Raw genomic sequence first — 21974 nt, forward strand, 5'->3', positions numbered from 1 at the left:
CTTCAAGCAATCATTCCTTTATGATTTTTTTCTCATTTTTATAATCACAATTTTCAAAGTATGAAGGCTTTCATGACCGGTGTCAATATAGTAAAAATCTTCCGGGCTATTATGCCGTGGTCCACTCCTCTCATCCCTTCCAAACGTTTTGACTACTACTGTGGTAGTCAACTTCTGTGGTGTCATCTAGGAGTGGATCACGGGATAATAGCCCGGAAGATTTTTATTATAATCACAATTTTCCTTGACGGTATGGATCGATGACCACACGGTTTTACACTTTAAGACAATCATGACAAAAATATCACCAGTTAACATGATTTAACAATATTTCCACGTTAGCAATGCTGGGCATTGTTATGGACTAAGCAACGAAAGCCTACATTCATCAATTCTATTATCATAGTCAGAACGGTAACGCTGTATAAGACATAAATGATCGGAAATTGTATTCTCTGCAACTTTTGATAAGTAGTACTTTTCGACAGAACCAATAACAATGATATTTAAAACTTTAAGTGCCTTCCCTTTAACTACCATTTCAACCAACGTGAATAAAATTATTTATAGCCTAGAATGTGGTGCCTTATTCCCTGACTTTACATACCGATTTTCAATAAATTCTGTCCACCCATTTTCTCAGGATGCAGCAATAATCCCACCTACTGAAGATGAGTGGCAGCAGAAGAGACAAAACGTGGTTCGGTGTTAATATGGACTTGGCAACAAAAATCGATATTCATGAACATCTCCGTTATCATAGCCGGTACGGTAAAAATGCATGAGACATAAGTGGTCAGAAATTTAATTATATATAACTTTAGTTATGTAGTATTTATCGATAGGATCACAAATAACATAAATTTGAGAACTACATTTTAGGCCTTCCCCTAAACTACCATTTCACTCAACATGAATAAAATTATTCCTCAACTTTAAATACAAATTTTCATTCAATTCTCTTCAGCCATTTTCTCGTGAAACACAGACATACATACAGGCGGACAGATAGATGACTGAAAATCAAGAAGTACAGTTTCTTGTTTCTGTGGACATAACAGATACAGAAATACCATTCTTTTTTTTTTAAATCGCTTTACGTCGCACCGACATAGATAGGTCTTACAGCGATGATGGGATAGGAAAGGCCTAGGAATGGGAAGGAAGCAGCCGTGGCCTTAATTAAGGTATACCCCAGCATTTGCTTGGTGTGAAAATGGGAAACCATGGAAAACCATCTTCAGGGCTGCTGACAGTGGGATTCGAACCCACTATCTCCTGGATGCGAGCTCACAGCTGCGCGCCCCTAACCGCACAGCCAACTCGCCCTTTTTTTTTTTCTTTAATTCTGAGCAATGTACAGACAAAACTCTTATTTTATCTACTCATATACAGATTTCCTGATAAGCAATACTTGCTGTTATGTTAGAGTAAATATCAGGTGATCCTACACAAATATGCTCATTTGTTGTTGCTGACTGCTTTTGCTATCCTTTTCTCTAGCAAAAGCTACCCCTTTTGGAAGCATTCAATGCTTTATTACTACGGAGATTCTGCACTGGTACAGATCTATCTTTAATCTCAGGATAGGGGAAAACGAGAAAGAAATGATTATTGATAGTTATGTTTTTGAGAATTATTTACATAAAATTTCAACAAGAATTTAACGTACACTTGGCTGTGCAATTGTGAATTTCTAACGTCAGTGGTTTGGAAATGATTTGAATAGATCTTACAGGTCTTATTTAAACATTATGTCCCTTCTTTCTTGATAATCCAAATCACTTCTCTGACATTTCAAAACCCACTAATCACACCTAAAAGAACAACACTTCAGTACTGACATTTAATTCTTGTACTAATATATATAAATGTGCACACAATCTCTACCCACACATACTTTTCAGGAGAGAAATGGAAGAAAGATGAAAATTCTCTGCACTTCATAATTACTAAAGCCAAACAAAGCACATATCTTTATACTCTTGTTAAGAATCACACTCACAATGTTATATACTGATTTTAACTTACTCCAAACACAAAAATAATGACAAAAAGTTTGCCAACTAAAACACATGCTCTTATGACAGGTAAGTTTCTCCACATGACTGTTCCTCGATATTTTGCCAACTGTCCTGTACCTGATTAAATATTATGTTAATGATTTTATAAGACAGTAAAACGTGCTCAAAGTGAAACATGAATAAAGTGGAAACTTGTTCACTGTGGAATATTTTCTCGGTCCTGGTGAAGCTTACGGAATCATAATGTTCTTACTTTTATATAAAGCAGAATCTCCTCAACGCAGAAATGGAAACGAAAAATGAAAGAATTCTTTAAAATCTACTTTGTACAATGCGGAAAATATTAGGAACTGATGTAGTCCTACGTACAATATTAGTGCACTTCTGGTGCTGGAATGATCAATGTCATTGTTCAGACAAAGTGACGCAAAGTTTGGAGAGAGTGATAGTATGGATGGTGGAACGAATGAAGTGCTTGGAAATGCGTCGGCAATATCCAACTTGTGTCAAGCAAGAAACGCTCCCTAAGAGGCAGAGAACTTCATTGAAGTGATAAACTACTTACGATACACCATATTTTTGAATCAGCTACAGCCCTTCTAGCAGTGAGAAAGACTGAGAAAGAGGAGGAGATGGAAGAAGGATATGAGCAAGAAGATGAAGATCAAAACAAGATTCGAACCCACAAACAGGTCCACAGTGCTGTTTTGACAAAGCAATTTACTATTACCTCTAACTCTTCCACTCTTCTTGAACTAATGTACTCAGCTCAGAACTGCATTCAGAAACACACGATTAGAAAGAAAAGGAAAGAAGTTTCTTTGTTTGATGTGTGGAAGAGAGCTTAGTGTTGTGAAGTACTGTATAGAGTTTTATGATGGAAATAAGTTTAAGGAGCATATATCCAGTTTTCTGAAACAGTGTAATATAGTGTTGTGATACTGCCAAAATGAAATACTGTGTATCACACTGTATATAATAATAAAGCGCAATAATAACAACAAACAAATCAATGTACTACAGTACTACGTACATCAATCTGAATAGCTAAATGTCATGCGTAGACAGATAAAGATAAAGAATTCAGCAGTAACACAATTACTCATTCAATTATACTGAATTGCGTTGTATGTATCTATATATATGTACTTAATTTCCCGCAACTGAGGCAAATACTGGATCTTCAGGATATTCTCCATTCTACTTTGGCGTCCGAGACTACAGCGCATGACTTTGAGTGTGCCGCACTGATCACCGGGAACTGGCAGTTTGCTTCTATAAATCTATTCATCTTCGACTTCAACATATTGATAGATCTTCATATGTTGTTCGATAGTGTTGTGACTTTGTGCCTGACGGTGTGTAAAAACTGACCCATTTGACCATTCTCCGCTGTTCATAAACATTGTGAGACTTTACCTATCATTGCGTGTGCCGTACTACCATTCATAAAATTACGCACTGTTTTCTTTTAAGTGACTCACAGTTTCTACCCCCATCATCATTTTATATTGCCTCTTATACCGATCCAGAGTTCACTTAATCTTTTTCTTTTTCATATGCATTGTTTTTCATGTTTTTTATGTTTTGATCAGCTGACGATGACCTGGACTATGGTCGAAACCGGTCCCAATTCTAGTTACTATTAAATAAGAATGTAATCATTACATTTCTTTCTCTTATGTATTGAATAGGTTGAACCTCTTTTTCAATTATTCAATTTTAAAGATATGGGTAAACTCTAAATAATACTTAAAACTACTGTATACTGCATTATGTTTTGTGTAGCGGTGGTGGTGATCAGATATTTAAGAAAAAAAGATGCTTTGTGTAATGAGGAAACTTGTCTAATTCGGAAAAAAAAAGATGATATTTTAACCACTTTCACCCCTTGGTAATAACAGATCAGTGACAACATAAACTAACATTCAAATATTTAACAAGACACAGGTTATCTTACAATTCTCATTTTAAACAAAGAAACAAAAGTGATTCCAGTTTCTAGTTTCATTATTTTTTTAAAGTAGCATGACTGCTATAGCAAATGATTTCTTAAAATATCAACCGAGTGCTTTAATGAAAATCATAATTATATTCAGTAAATTCTATAAGGCCTTCCAAAAAAAAAAAAAAAACTTTGAAAATAACTTTTTAGGGGGCTTACCTGCAGCCTAGATAACTTTGTCTCCTTCAAAGTAGTTCCATCCTCCATTAATACAAGGTTCTCAATGCCATTTCCACTAATGCAAGCAGCCATGGTAGACAATTAGAAGGATCGTGTGATTTCACTTTGTTTTCTTCAACTGACTACAACAGTCATCCTTTCAGGATGAATTTCAGTTCAGGGAATACAAAACACGTCTGCCAGGGCTAGGTCAGTGAACAGGGTGGGATTCGTCAAAAATTCACAAATCAACAGTGGTGCACCACAGTGGTGGAGGCTACAAGAGTTGTTTTTCCACAAGTCCAGTCTTTTTCTCATGACATTTTCTCATAAACGTCTTAAAACTTTCAGATAATACATCGAAAATAATAAACAATCATTTTAAATAAAAGGAGGCAATACAAAATATACATTGTAAAAAAAGACAACCAGAATAACCTCAACGATCACTAAAAGATTCCCCCACTCCTTACTCTACTTAATTAAATCATAGATCAGTCAAGAACAAGAATTTAAACTCCATTAAATTACATAATTTATTAATTCACCCATGCTCATTAAACATCCGCTAAATCATACCCAAAACATTTTTTTATAATAATAATAATAATAATAATAATAATAATATAATAATTTAAAAAGCACCTGAAAGAACAACTGGACTCAATTGAAGAAAAATTCAGAAACCACAACACAGGGGATTTCTACAGAACATTCACAGAAAAAAATCCGAGGATACATTCCACAGAACTTATGTTTCAGGAAACAAGACGGAAAATTGGCTCTTACTAATAAAGAAAACTGCCAAGAACTTGCACGGTACTTCTCAAAACTTCTTAAATGCCCCGAACCCACTGAAATATTTCTTGAAGAAGCATCCAGTTTCACTCATTAAGAATCATCTCCACCAAACAAGGAAGAAATTCAGAGCCACATTAAACGACTAAAGAACAACAGAATCTCAGTAAGAGACAGGATTGTTGCGGAATTCCTTAGGAGGTTATACGTTACATTATGGTCAGTTGTCATTTGCATATCAAATTATTCATTGCTAAACTCTTTGATGTTGACATTAAATTTTTAAAAATACAAAATGTATATTTAATTCCTGTACAGATCTTCTCATGCTTGTTTCTTCCCTTCTAGCTGCTATGAAAGAAAAGACGTATAAAATATATGTGTGTGTATAACTTCCACGCCAGTTAACTCTTCCACAGCAGTCAGTATCTAGCCAAGCTCTACAGTTTCCATGAAATAATGGAATATACCAATGTATACGTCATAACAAAAAAACCTGTCAATTCAAGAAATCTTCTACATAAAATTACATGTAAATTTCTGTTTTGTGATTTGAAAAATGTAGATAACACTCACACTATTTCCTCAGGAGACTAGCATGCCTCTCATGGCAAAATATTAAAAAATAATGGATAATAATAATAATAATAATAATAATAATAATAATAATAATAATAATAATAATAATAATAATAATAATAATAATAATAATGGCGTAGGGATGTGGCGAACCCATCGCCCAGTGGGAAACCACTGCAATCAGCCACCCGAGTATTGGCGGGAAAACCATAACTATTCGAGCAAGGAGGAAATGCCTGCCCGCAGCCGGAGAACATCTTGAGGCCCTCCAGGGCTAACAACCTTGGCTGTATTCAGAATGAGCAATTTGCTCCAAGCTAAGCTAAAGCTTCTCAAGCATGATGGTAAAACAAGGACATGAAGTTAATACCGCAGGTGGCAACTTTTCAAAGAAATCCACCGTCGCCGACAAGCGACGCATGCATCCCGTTCAGATTCTGGGGGGGATGCAACATCATGCTAAAGACGAGTCGGAGCGTCTTTGAAATCCTGAACTGTCACGAAAGCTGAAACCCATATCTAAGACTTTTTGGCAACGTTCAACATAAACAGTCTAATACAAACTGGTAAGATGAAACTGCTGACCAATGCCCTCCACGAAAATAAAATCTCAGTAATGGCTCTGCAAGAAACTCGCTTCACTGACGAAGATACGTTTGAGTCTGAAGGGTATCGGTTCTTCAAGAGCAGATCCCATAAGAGAGTAATGAAGAACACATCAGAATCCTTAGGTCAGTCTCAAATTTTGAAGCTTTATGCCTACTATCCCTGCATTGTGCAAATAAAACAATATGCTAGTCAATGCACATGCTCCAACTAATGGACAAAACAAAAAAGACCTGAAAGGCACAGATAGATTCTGAAACATCTTGGATGCCAGATTAGCGAAAATCCCGAAACACCACGTCAAGATCCTAATGGGTGATTTTAATGCACAGGTAGGACGTGAACGGAAACACAGGAAAGTTGTTGGGTTCTACCCAGCACACAAAAGAACCAACAAGAATGGAGAATGCCTCGTTGAACTATGTGATAACCACAACCTCCAACTGATGTCAACACACTTTCGTCACTTACCAAGAAAACAGATGACATGGAGATGCCCAAACAAAACAATAGGAGAATTCCAAATAGACCCTGTTGCTATACCTCGAAGATACAGTCCAGAAATCATGAACATTACCGTAAAAAAGGAAATAAATATAGACTCAGATCACTATGTATCAGTAATCAAGTTTCGGTCAATCTCTCTCAACAAAAATAAGAACGATCCTACCATAATTCGCTTTGACACAAAAAAGCTCAGAGAAAGAGAGAATGAATTCAAAGAACCTGCCAACCAGTGGAAAAAGACTTCAACAGCACGAGAAAGCAGATGATACAAGCTGCAAAAGGAGTGGCCGAAATCAATAAGAGGAAGAAGCACACGTGCTGGAATGATAACTGCGAGAAGACCTTAGGGGATCATCTGAATGACTGGAAAAAGTATTACACCTCGAAAAAAAAAGAAGATTGGAAGATGTACAAAACACAACAAGCACAAACAGCAAAAATAATACGCAGTGAGAAACTCAAATATGAAAAGGAACTACTGGACAAGATTGAGCAAGACTTTCATAGAGGTGAGACCCGTGAATACTTCAGAAATTTTAAAAAGAAGGTTCAAGGATAAGATCAGATAAAGATGTGCTGAGACGTTTATGGATTTATTAAGAACTAATGCCTCAGTTGTGGTTCTAACTGCTATCCGTGCTGTGTTTATATGTGATGTCCATGTGGTGGTGTTATCTTGTGAATACATTCTGTTACAAGCGATATTAAGTTCATATTTTTACTATATTTATGTGCCCTAAGTGTCAGACATCTTGTTTTCCTGCAATCCAACCATAGTAAACACTAGTCAGAGGGGCAATTTATTATTCTCTTGTAAATTCTTTTTTTTTTTTTCTATCACTCTTACTGCCCTAAATGTCGGCCATTTTACACAGTCACGGAAACCACGATGCAGATGGGAACTCTACCCTACATTTTATGCATTGCCTAGGCCACAAAGCTTAAATTGTTTATTTACACCTTCTGCCCTTACTTAGTCAGCCATTTTTACAGCGGGGTTTTCGTTGCTACACGTCCGTAGGTTTAACCTCATATTACTCTACACGTGATCCCTAGGTGGTGCTAAGAGAGCAACAACTTTGGCTGCTGGACTCAAAGCTCTGCTTTGTGGATATCCCAGCAATTCAGAGGATTCATCAACTCAATATGAGAAAAATGATTAAAATCATAAATGGCCCTTTTCAGAGCACCACTGAATATCATGATCCTACTCTAAACATTCTGCAGCTCAACATCGAAGGAGCAAGTCGACCCAAAAGTGACTAACAAAAATACTGACTAACCACAAGGTGGATATTGTTCTATTGCAAGAGATCCATTGTGAAAACCAGGACCAGCTTTATGCCAGATGTAGGATTCCCGGATACAATCTGCTCAATGCAACGTTTCATAAACAGTACGGAACAGCAACATATGTAAAAAATGATATAGAGGAAGCTGAAATAATAAGCACAAATACTGATAACAACATGTTTTGCTCTAAAACAAAGATTGCAAATACAGAAATTGTAAACATCTACAAACCACCTAGTCAACCTTGGAGCCTAAACGAGACCATCCAGAATATACAGCACCCAGCCGTAATTCTTGGCGATTTTAACAGTCAGAACACTAAATGGGGTTATAACTATACCAACAAAGAGGGACAAGATGTGTCTGAATGGGCTGATGCCAAAGATCTTTTTCCATTGTTTGATGCCAAAGAAAAGGGCTCCTTCCACTCTACCAGATGGAATAAGGACTATAACCCTGATCTGTGTTTTGTATCAAAAGACTCTCTTGGAAGACCTCTACACTGTACTAGGAAAATTCTGAACAACTTTCCCCGAAGCCAACACAGACCAGTGCTTGTCAAAGTCCGCCTGGAAATACCTGCCATCAGATCGGTCGCACTTCCCCGCTGGAATTTTTCCAAAGCCAACTGGTCTAAATTCACCTGCGAACTGGAACATAATGTACAGTGGATTCCTCCTACAACAGGAAATTACGAGCGCTTTGTCAAACTAACATCTGCCATCGCGAAAAAGCATATCCCAGGAGGATACAGGAAGGAGTATATTCCTGGATGGAACCCAAAATGCAGAGCTATATGAGGAATGTACTGTATGCTCAGTAGTGATCCTGAAATTGCAGATGAACTGATTCAGTCTCTAGATTCATCTAGAAAAGAAAAATGGTTCAAGCTCATGGAAAATATGAAATTTCAACATTCCAGTCAAAAAGCATGGTCACTTCTAAGGAAACTTGGCAACAGCACTCCCAAATTCGGTCCCAAGAGCTCTAAGATAAAACCAAACGAGGTGGCAAACAGATTAGTCAGCCTGACAAGAAAACCTGTCGACACAATAAGAAAGAGTCAAAAAGAATTCAACAAGAGCTAAAATCGAGGATAACCCTGGCCAAAGCAGTCTCTCAGTTTTCCTCTGTTTTCACAGCTGCTGAGATCTCAACTGTGCTAAAAGAAATAAAGTCAGGAAAAGCAGCTGGATTGGATGGAATATACCCAGAATTCCTTATACATTGTGGCCTCCGAACAACGGAATGGCTTGTCAAATTTTGCAGCAATATCTTACATGTTGGACAACTACCATCGGTACTCAAAAGAACAAAAATAGTAGCAATCCTTAAACCAGGGAAAAGTGGAGACAGTGCAGAAGATTACAGACCCATAGCCCTTTTAAGTGTCTGCTACAAACTACTGGAGAGAGTAATATACAATAGAATCTCAGCCAAAATCCTAGAGCACATACCACTTGAACAAGCTGGCTTCAGACCAAGCCGCAGCTGTACCGACCAGGTGTTAGCCCTAACCACCTGTACTGAGAGAGGATTTCAAGATCGAAAGAAGACCGTTGCAGTGTTCGTGGATCTGTCATCAGCTTGACACAGTCTGGCGAAAAGGAATGATCCTCAAATTCCTGAAGTTAATCCCTTGTAAGACGCTTGCCACCCTGCTGAATAATATGTTGGCTAATAGAATGACTGAAGTACACCCACACGGCAACATAAGTAAAACTTACAAACTGAGTGACGGATTACCACAGGGATCGGTACTGGCCCCATTGCTCTTCAACGTATATACAGCAGATCTACCTTCAACTAATGCTAGGAAGTTTATATACGCTGACGACATCTGTTTGGCAGCCTAGTCTGGTGATTTTGCTGGAGCAGAAACCACACTCACTAAAGATCTCTGCAGAATTGATAATTATTTTAAAACCTGGCGACTGAAACCAAACATAACAAAAACAGAGGTCAGCTGCTATCATTTGAGCAACAGACAAGCCAATTATGTCCCTCAGGTTCAATTCAGAGGTCATATAATGAAGTTCAATCCTCATCCAAAATATCTAGGCGTTACCTTGGATTGATCCTTGACTTACAGCGAACATGTACGCAAAACATCTGCCAAGATCAAAACCCACAATAACATCCTGCACAAATTCACAGGAACAAGCTGGGGCCCATCTGCATCCACCCTCCGAACTACAGCACCCAGTAGCCGAATATGCTGCCCAGTATGGCTCAACAGTGCCCATACAAAGAAGATAGACACTCAGTTAAACGATACAATGAGGACTATATCAGGAACCATCCAATCCACACTTTTGGATTGGTTACCAGTTCTTTCAAATATTCCACCTCCTCATCTCCGAAGACAAATGGCACTGAGGAAAGAATGGCTTAAATGCTGTGACAATCCTCTCCTACCAACACATCAAGACTGCCTACGTGAAGATCTCAGGCTGAAATCTAGGAACCCTTCTTGGTTACTAGGAAAGAGGCTAGCCCAAGATGAATTTCATACTAACACTGCCTGGTGCGATGGGTGGGCAGCTTCAAACCCTGACAGATTAGGTCTAATTTCGGATCCAGTTATGCAACCTCCTTGTTTCAACTTACCCAGAAAAATCTGATCATCACTTAATCGGATCAGAACTCAACATGGCAGATGCAACTTCTGGAAACACAAGTGGAAGATTATCAGCGACCCTTATTGCGACTGCTCTGACGTGCCTCAGACCGTTCAACATATCGTCACAGAGTGCCCACTCTGAAGATTCAGTGGGACAATAAAGGGCATCCACGAGGCCAGTGATGAAGCTGTGAGTTGGATAACAAAACTGGACATTCAGCTTTAGCAGCAATGCAGATATTGATGAGCTCAAATGTATAAATATTGTTTGTTTATTACGTACTTGTTCTGTGTGTATAGATGAAACTGTTTTTCGTGTAATTGTACATATTTGTAAATAACCAAATTGTAACAATGTATCCTCATGCCATACAAAATATAATATATATATATAGGATACAAGGCACCTTCCCTTTGCTTTCTAAGGAAAGATGGAACTCTTGCAACATCAAATGAAGAAAACTGCGAAATCTTAGCTAAGTATTTTAACGACCTTCTAAACTGTGAAAAACCAGCCAACCCCATCAAAACAAACAAACCAGTGAGCCAAAACCTGCCATCTTCTCCACCAAATCGCGATGAAATCAAATGCCACATAAAGAGACTGAAAAATAACAAGGCTCCTTGTGAAGACTCCATTATTGCAGAACTGTGGAAACATGCCCCGGAAGAAGCAATTGACATCCTACACCAAACCATTGTAGATATATGGGAAAAGAACAACTACCAGAGGACTGGAAGCTAGCCTTGATCCATCCTTTACAAAAGAAAGGAAATATAAGAGATGTGAACAATTACCGTGGAATTTCTCTTCTGTCAGTAGCCTACAAGATCCTGTCACTATCCATCCTTGAAAGACTAGAACAGCAAGTTGAACACAAACTCGGGGAATACCAAGCAGGTTTTCGGAAAGGCCAATCAAGTGCAGAACAAATACTTAACCTAAAAACCATAATAAGATACCATATGCTGAGAGGTCAAACCTATGTATCTACATTTGTAGATTTCAGGAAAGCATACGACTCCACCGACCGTGATGTGTTGCTTAACATCCTTGCAGAAATGGGAGTCGATGAGAAACTGCTAGCGATAATAAGGACATCACTAACTAATAACAAATCCAAAGTAAAATTCCAAGGATGTGTCTCTGAACCCTCTGAGATCAAGACAGGCGTTCGACAGGGAGATGGGCTGTCACCTCTTTTGTTCAACTGCGTACTTGAGAAGGTAATACAGGAGTGGCGAAAGACGTTAAGAGAAAGAAACCTTTACAAACCCGTAAGGATTGGGACAAAGAAAAATGGAGTGGAAATAGATTGCTTAGCGTTCGCTGATGATATAGCCCTTATGACAGAAGATTTCGAAAGTGCAACAGAACAGATCAATGTGTTGAAGGAAGTAGCAGAACAAACATATTTACAAATTTCCTTTCAAAAGACAGAAGTAATGTCAAATATCAAAGATGATACGGCACAACTAAACACCAAATATGGAACGATAAACCGTGATAGTAAATTTAAATACCTTGGGGAATGGATTCAGCAAAATGGACTTGACAAAGAGGCCATAGGAGCAAGAATCAAGAAAATGGAAGTCACTTTCCAAACCACCCGCAAAATATACAAAAAAAGTGCTTTTCCCTGAACACAAAAATTCGTCACTACAACAGTGTCATCAAACCAGTATCGCTGTATGCATCGGAATGCCTTATCCTGTCTGAGATATGTTCGCTTGCAGATTTAGAGAGGAAAGAAAGAAAGATAGATCCTACACACCATACTTGGTCCTAACTACAAAAATGGCATCTACATTAGAAAATCCAGGCAAGAAATATACTCTAAGATAGAGAAGATCACGGACACAATGCGTAAATGCAGGGTTCGCTTCTACGGTCGTATACGACGGATGATCGACTCTCGATGGATGAAACGTACCTTCAGTATATTTGACTCAAAACCAAAAACGGCAATCCCATGGTAAGTTAATGTCAAGAAAGATCTTAAAGAACTGGGTCTACAAGCAGAAGATGCACAAGACCGAAATCTTTTCAGAGCAACCATCAAGACTTTTGGGGCTTTCCAGGACGAAAAATGGGCAACTGGTGCTAAATGGACAGAAGAACATCGTGCTAAACACAGTGAGCTAATGAAGACGATGTGGATCAAGCGAAAAATGAACAAATGCCAAAATGTAAAGTGAGGCTTATCGTGGTCCCTAGTTGGCCAATTAGCGAAGTTGAATGAAATGAAAAAATAAATAATAATAATAATAATAATAATAATAATAATAATAATAATAATAATAATATGGCCTCAGCTACTGTGTGCAGACATTTTAAGTTGATGCCACTTGGCTGTCTCCTCATCAATTTCGATGTTTTGTTTTACTATATGCCTACTAGATGACAGAGTAAAACAAATCTCTCTTGGGCATCTATGGCTGAGTTTTAATTAATTCTGTTGGGTGAACACCAGTGTGTTACCAGAGATCTTTTACATGCCAACATTGTATGGCATGGAGTGTCGAATGGACATTTTTTATTCCCTTCAAAACAACTCTGGCGGGTTTGAACCCACTATCTTGGAATCCGGAAGCTGACACTCTACCACTGATCCACAGATGCAGATACCAGGAAATGACAAAGCAGAAAGCTACATAACTGAACTCCAAGTGCGCAAAGCAATTCTATTGGAGTACAAGTGATCTTGATGTCCTAGACGAGGAGAGTTTGAAAAACAGCTTAGTGGTAGTAATACCACGGCCTCGCACAAGACAACAGGAGAGTGTTACACAGAGGTTCTAAAAATTATTGCCACAAATACTTTACACTGATGAGAATTAGTTGGTAAGCTTTGTGAGTCTACAAAGGGTTGTTAGTGATCACCAGAATAACTTTAGAGGACTACAACAACAGAACACATGTGACAGCTCCATTCACCTGGCATTCACAACATTGCAGTAGTATGGAAATGTCCTGTAATGGGATGCCTAAAAATATACAGCTGTACTAGGAAGCATCATAAAAGATTGCAAGAAACTGTTTTTTATTGATTAAAAGACTGCATCTCTTGTGAACTGTATAAGACTGGTAAAGCCCAGATAGGACTAAATCCAAAGGGAAAAGGCCAGAAATCCAGACACTGCTACAGACCCTTCATTTTGGAAAGCACTACAAGGGCCAAATACACAACCTGCTACCTAATCACATCTTATAGGTTTTATGGTGATGATGGGATGGGAAAGAGCTAGGAGTGGGAAGGAAGCAGCTGTGACCTTAATTAAGGTACAGCTCAGTATTCGCCTGGTGTGAAAATGGGAAACCAATCTTCAAAGCTTCATAACATTTTTTGCCCAAAAAAAAAAAAGTGGGTGGAGGTGGAGGGCATGGAAATTATTGCAGAGAAACTTTCTCCAAAGAATTAATGGTGATTGCTGGGTACTGCCATAATGGCAAGTTAAAAATTTGCTGAGTATTTAAAAATGTGAAAGTGAATTATAATTACTATCAAACTGAATACAATCTATTATGCTGAATCCAAGTTCTGTACAGTACAGTGGTGAATTGTGTTTGGGTGCATCAAGATAATGCATCCAGATACATCTCTGCTCCAACCCACCAATTTCTGGCACGATTAGAAACAGGAACACATGCTATTCCCTTCAGTGGCATTCCAGTCAAGTCACCAGATGCTTTCCCAAAAGACTTCTGTGTGTTTGGATTCCTCAAAAGAACACTGAGAAGCGGATGACTTCGTACCATAGAAGCACTTTTGAAAACTTGTCAAGCTGAGTGGCATAATATGGACATGACTGTACTTCACAGGAGTCTCATACAGTAGATGGTGTGGTGTAGAGCAATAACTGGGACGCATAATGGATCAACAGAGCATCCATCACCAATGATGGCGAAAGGGGTTTTCAAGAGTTACTCAGTCATGAAAGAGACCAGAGATCGCTAACAACCCTCAGTAGTGATGGTAATAATTAGTTATTATTTGTTTCACTAGATAATAATTTACTGAAGCACCAAACTATAAATTTAACTGCTGCAGTTGTCTACTTGTCAATATGCTATACAGTGACTTAATGGTCCAAAGTTTGATCCTCATGACAAGGAGTTCAACTTTGGTCCCTATCACCCAAGTTGCTTCTGGGAGCTCTTAAAATAAGTTCAGGATGGATTTTCTATACCTGAGATTTCCTCAGCAAGAAAAAAGCCTGAATATCAAAAGAGAATGGAATATAAATATATTTGTTTTTAGAAAAGCTTTCATTTTTAACCATTTTCCAAGAAAAGTTGTTTTTTAAATTAATTCTTTTACATGAACGGTCTCATAACATATAATTTAATTTTTATTTCTAATATAACTTTGAAAAATCCCTCATTTACCTGAGATAGCTTCCTTTCATAAGCCTAACCAGGATAAAAGAAACATTTTATGGCAAAAATTATTGCACACACTTTTTTTTTTATTTCAACAGAACTAATTTATTTGGTAACTGGTATATAGGAATCATTTCAAAGTAACATATCATTAAAAATAAACTGTCTGTATAAAGAGAAACATGTACATAAAAAAATAATTTATTTTTGAATAAGTACTAACAACGTATGACACTTTGATAGTTTAGGTTTATACTGCATAGAAAATAAAGCACAGGAATAATATTTGTTCATTAGAAGAAACTGGGTATTGTCTCACATTTAAGCAGAAATACAAAATTAATTATGTTTTATGATAACATATTTCATCCAAGTCATTTTAAAGCTATCCAGGAATTCTAAAAATACACATTAATTTTTCACTAATCAGATCTTTCAATATTTGGCACAAAATCCACAAAATTCTAACCACGGTTTCAAAATTTCCATTTTTAAAAACTGCAGAACATTTAACCAGTCTTGAATGAATGTAAACATTAAATCGTTTTCATAGTATGGATACCTCATCTTGTACAAGAAACTACATATATCATACAAAATAAAATGGTATACAATCTTGTATTTGGTTAAAGCCCTTAACATAATCTTGAGATTATTATCCAAGGAAAAAAAACAACAAGAATGGACTGCTCACAAATACAGCTTCTCTGAAGCATATCACAACTAAATGAAATTAATACTGATTTTATAAGCCAGTCATTTTTTAAATATACACACATTTTTCATATGTTTCTGGTAAACCAAAGCAATAGCTGTCTAAAAGAACAATTCTTCACTCAAAAGTAACTGTCAACCATTCACCAAATAAACTTTATTTTAATTTTAATTTAAAACAACTTATTCATGCATATTATTATTATTCAGAACCAAATCTAGAAAAGCACAACAGCACTGTTTTAGAAATTCATTAAACCTACACCAATTTAATTTTCACAACCTTATATATGGAAACTGCTATGACATTATCCCATCACCATAGCTCTAAGCAAAGCATTCCTCTGTGTATAAAGAAGCATTTTTATGCATGAAAGAAGGACAGTATAAAAAAAGACAAATTAAGTATAAAGAAAAGGCACCAGGCAGCAATGTGATTTTGAGAGAAATGTTTGTTATGCTATAGGGATGTCTAAAATTTACAACAAAGTTTACCAATATTTAGAACCAACACCTTTATATTTATCCATCTTCATAAACAAAATTTATATTTAAAAAAAGTATTTCTAAATAAGTATTTGTAAATTCTATAGCCATCTCAAAAAAAAAAAAAAAAAAAAAGCTAACTTCCTATCAAAGAGAAAGAGATAATCATAAACCTAGTTACATGAAGTTTTGTACAAATCAATTGACTTTAATGTGTGGAAAATCTCGTCTGTGGAGACTTAAGTCTCCACATACTTAACTTTATACATATCAAAAGCCAGTTATAAGAAAAAGGAGAGAATGCAACTAAATAAAATACAAAGAGGCAAAATAAATTAAAGATATCTTTATAACAGTCTCTGGACTATCCAACAATTTTTCTTTCCCCTTTGACACACACAAAACTACCAATTCAATCTTGAAAATAACTTTCTGGGGCAGGAGAAATCACTGATATACGAGATAATTCACATTCAGTACATTTTCAAATGCTGAGCCATATACAGTACAGTATACACTTCATAAAGAAAGCAGGAATAACATTAAATAGAATATCTCACTTTTACAATCCTATATTATATGCTTTTCTCCAATTAACAACTATTTTAGTGACCCGCTGATTTTGCTTTTCCCTACAATGACAATGTACCGTTTCTCAGATTTTAAAGGTAAACATGGTTTTGTCTTGTTTTGAAAGTGTACTTTGTTTCAATTTTTAATTTAACATTCACTGTGACTATGTTTACTAGGGATGGGCAAGGATCTCGCTCAAAACTCTCGAGATTGATGTCTAGGATCTTAAGAATCTCATGAAATAATGTCCTCGTACGGAAGCACGATCATAAAGTGTATACCAATAAATGGTGTCAAAAACAATCTGCCTGAGTTCTGAATTGTTATTCAACAATATATAGTCCACAATGTTTGAAACTGCTGACTATTATAAAACGTGTAATACCAGTACCTTGGTATATTACATAAAACCAAGCATCTAAATGAAACCAATTTGTAAAAAAAAATTGTAAAAATTAAAAAATCCATTCATAATCTGCCTTTTCACCAATACAAAGCCAATATCATTATGTACATTACAAAATGTATTGTTTATGCCCCATTTTATGGCATCAGTAAACACAAAGATCACATACCATGTATGAAAAATGGAGGCCAAACAAAGAACAATATTTTAAAACCAGTGGAAGCAGAGGAAAAGGACTATGGTTGATTACTCACATTACTCATGTACTCGGCACAAACAACATTCAACTCTGCCTAGCGGAAGGCTTAGTGCAGCTTGCCGCACGTTGCAGAGACAATGCTCTAAAATTTACAACTTGGCACAAACAACATTCAGCTCTGCCTAGCTGAAGGCTTAGTGCAGCTTGCTGCACGTTGCAGAGACAATGCTCTAAAATTTACAACAAAGTTTACCAATATTTTGAACCAACATTTATCCATCTACATAAACCAAACAAATTTGTAAAAAATTTTAAAAATTAAAAAAATCCATTCATAATCTGCCTTTTCACCAATACAAAGCCAATATCATTATGTACTTTGCAAAATGCATAGTTTATGCCCATTTTATGGCATCAGTGAACCCAAAGATCACATACCATATATGAAAAATGGAGGCAATGAAATGAGCTTTCACCTTCATGAAAATGAAAATCCACAGCCTGTTTCCAGTCGTTCGAGCAGGTCAGAAATGGAATGAATGAAGCCCCCACTAGCGGCAAGGATAGGAATTGTGCCGATTGCCAAAGCCTGTTGCACTCCTCTGGAGGGCAATGATTAATGACTAACAGATGAAATGAAATTATATTGGGAAACTGTTGCTGGAATGAATGATGAAAGGGAAAACCAGATTGCCCGGAGAAAAACCCGTCCTGCCTCCGCTTTCTCCACATACCTTCCGAGCAACAGATCATTGCGCTAATTTTGAAAAATCTTGAGACCCTTTCTCAGACTGTCAATCACTAATATATTTACAATGAATAGCAGATTTCAGGTATCTTTGTAGTATGCTCACTCTTGTACATTTAACTACACATGTAAATATCCTGCTTAAGCATTTCATTTAATGAATTTGTACAACAGCTGAAGATCATACCACCAGCAACTGAAAAACAAATAGCTGCAAGATGTTGATTTCTTTAAAATTGATACCAAACAAGTTGGCCGTGCGGTTAGGGTCGTGTAGCTGTGACCTTGCATTCGGGAGGTGAGTTCAAATTCCACTATCAGCAGCCTGAAGATGGTTTTCTGTGTTTTCCCATTTCCACAGCAAGCAAATGCTGGGGCTGTACTTTAATTAAGGCCATGGCTGCTACCTTTTTACCACATTAAACTGAAACGAGCCTTCACCTTCATGAAAATGAATATCCACAGCCTGTTTCCATTCATTCGAGAAGGTCAGAAATGGAATTAATTAAGCTCCCACTAGCAGCGAGGATAGGAATTCTGCCGGCTGCCAAAGCCTGTCACACTCCTCTGGGGCAATGATTAATGGACTGACAGATGAAATGAAATGATATTGGGAAAGTGTTGCTGGCGTGAATGATGACAGGGAAAACCAGAATGCCCAGGGGAAAACCTGTCCCACCTCCACTTTGTCCAGCACAAATCTCACATGGAGTGACCGGGACTTGAACCACGGAACCCAGCAGTGATTGGCCGGCGCACTGCCACCTGAGCCATGGAGACTCTCTTTCACCTTCATATCTGGTGAAAATATTTCAGGTAACTGTCAAACTGACCGAGTTATGAATTGAAATGCACTCCCATGTGATCAGAGGAACTGAACATTTAAACTAACTTGAGCCTGCCACACATACATCTTTAACAGAAAGTTTGTTATAAAATATTTTCTCAAAAAGGAAAGGAAAAGGAAAATCATTCTTGTTCAGGTTGTTAATCTGACTATTGATTTTAGTTCACATGATCTATTCTATTTTAATTAAGTTATTCCTTTCTCAGGTATAATTCTGTTACCACATGTTTCCTTATTTTAGGTAGTTTATAAATTTATTTATTCAAAATTAGTTTCAGCACAATGAACAACCTAGCAGTTATAAATTAATTAAGTCAAAACTGAAAAGAGATGGTTTCAGATAAAACACAAACAACAAAAATACTTCAAAAATTTAAAATCTTGAAAACTTGGAAGTAATTTTGGAAAATGTTGGTTTAGTGAAAATTTTATGATGAACATTTTGAACATATAGCAAAAATATTTTTTAATAATAAAATGGTTCATTTTATGCAGATTAAAGAGCAAGTTTTAAATTTAAGGCACACTGAATTTAATTATAATGTGGCTTACAGGATTGGCTGTGAATGTTGGGGTGCAGGTATTATTTGCATCAAGGTTGGTATAAAAGGAAGAAGACCGGAAATGTTGGCCATGCAGTTAGGAGCGCACAGCATGAGCTTGCATTCGGGAGATAGTGGGCTCGAACCCGACTGTTGGCAGCCCTGAAGATGGTTTTCCATGGTTTCCCATTTTCACACCAGGCAAAAGCTGGGGTTGTACCTTAATTAAGGCCACAGCCATTTCCTTCCCACTCCCAGGCCATTCCTATCCCATCGTCGCCATAAGACCTATCTGTGTCGGTGTGACGTAAAAAAAATAGAAAGAAAGAAAAACCCAACATCTGTGTTATTGAAGGATATTTCCATTCAAATAAAACAAAAACTACTCAAATACCTCTCATTTCTAAAAACCCCTTTCAAGCATTTCTTTAAAAAAAAAAAAACAGAGGAGAGAATCATCATGGCTTTTCAAATCCATCAATGAGCTTTTGAAGTCCTTTTAAGAAAAACTTTTACAACTTTCTGGTACCACAGTCTATGCAACCAAACTGAACAAACTTCACTGCTTCTCGTAATAGGTCATTCACGGCTAAAGAAAAGCCCGGTATTATTGAAGAAGCAGAGCAAACTGGTAATCGTGCTGCGGAAATGAAGTTGGACAAGAGATGCAGATAATGAATGGGGGAAATAAAAAGCTTGTCTTCATTAGGCAAACAAGTTTGCTTTCGTTAGTGTAAGGCTTTTAGTGCTTCAAATGTTCGAGGATGTTTGACTAGACAGTTCTGTAGCTGCTTTTCTCAAGTGTAATCTGTTGGGGACAAACAGTAACTACCAGGCATTTCACGCACAAAGAACGAAATTTCCAGAAATTGGAACCAGCATATGTGAATATGTGACCAAAAAAGATATGGTTTGGATGGATAATCGCAATAGAAATCTGTCTGTTGAGAGCAATACCACAAGTGTTACAAACTGCAGATAGCTAGGCTAGCCGTGGATGGCTCACGTCTATTTCTGAATGAAATAACTTCAGTTTTGTAGGGAAAAATGAGCACTCCACATCTCCCAGCAAAGATTGTAAATTTCCAGATTTGTTATTGGTTTGCACCAGAGAAATTTGTATTTATCCTCTCAAATTTTTTAAGGTAAACCAGATGCCAGATTATTTTGAAATGCTTCCATCGAAGATAACAATGCAACTAGTAGCTTTATAATTTTATCATTTACTGTAGTGTAGTATATATGGTTTCCAACATAAATATGCAAAGTTATGCAAATAAAAAGAGAAAAAAACTTTTATCTTTTCAAAATTTCTCTTATTAAAATGGACATGCAGGGATTATGTATATAAAATATTACAGTATTTTATCTTCTATATTCATGTGGTCCCCACCAGAAGTGTGTTCAAATGTCTCTTGTGGATATATACAGACGAAATTGGTTATAACAAACCTAAATGAACCACCAATCAATGGACGTTACAGGCGATAGTCGCACAAACGTTTTTTTTTTTTTTTGTGCGTGTGCTAAAAATGTCATATCTGATAGTTTTAGGCTGCAAACTTAGATAGTTAACTAACAGAATTAAATTAAAACTTCAAAAAGTGTACCAGCAACTGAAATAAGTACTGTATTTACAGTACAGTATTATGGAGTGGGACTGCATGGAATTCACTGGCTTTCACTTAAAGAGTTGGTCCATTGGTCGTCACATTATTTGCTCTTTGCTGCTGATTAATTTAACTGAAACCATCTATGTAAACATTCTTCAATATCTTTGTGCCCAGACGATATGGGCCGCTTGATTTTTAAACAATTTTCTTCGAAAAGAGACTGTATTTTCTCCCTGTCCTTCCAAACTGTAGAAACTGTTCTGCTGATACAGCCAATTTCTTCCCAATGCTGACATTTGTTTCCCAATGTTCTAATCTCCATATTATGAGTGACTTTTTATTAAACACTTTCCTTTCCTTCTGCAACATCTTCACAGCGATGCTTGCCTTGACTATTTAACAGATAGACTGATTTGAAATCTACAATAATAAGAGTTACATTGTTGTCAGCAATCCCCAAATACATTACAAACAAAAATCAACATTGGACGTTATAGCTGATGCATTTATCCAAAAATGTGGTCAAAACAAGTCGTTTTATATGATATGTCGTAATAAGTGATGTACTAAACGATTTTTTAAATACAGTGTTTATATAGGATTTAGACAGGACCGTTAGATTTTGCTATTTTTTATCTATATCTCTATTATAATAAAGTCACAAGGCTGGCTGACTCACTGACATTAATGTTTACCCACTTCCAGGTGAGCTAGAAACATGAAATTCGGTGAACTAATAGCTATTATTGAAATTCGGTGAACTAATAGCTATTAAAGTGTAACCTAAGGAAAAATTTCAAAGAGTTTAAATTTTAAATTTTTACCAGATCCCCCTAAAACAAAATGGCAGACGCAATGATCCAGTGTG

General features: G+C 36.8%; 1 protein-coding gene across 5 annotated transcripts in view; it reads right to left on the reverse strand.

Moving 5' to 3' along the window:
* Positions 1–21974, reverse strand: part of LOC136876093 (Golgi integral membrane protein 4) — a 227440-nt gene that overhangs the window by 126661 nt on the left and 78805 nt on the right. The window lies entirely within an intron of this gene.

This window comes from Anabrus simplex, chromosome 6 (assembly GCF_040414725.1).
Source record: "Anabrus simplex isolate iqAnaSimp1 chromosome 6, ASM4041472v1, whole genome shotgun sequence".
Classification (NCBI taxonomy): domain Eukaryota; kingdom Metazoa; phylum Arthropoda; class Insecta; order Orthoptera; family Tettigoniidae; genus Anabrus; species Anabrus simplex.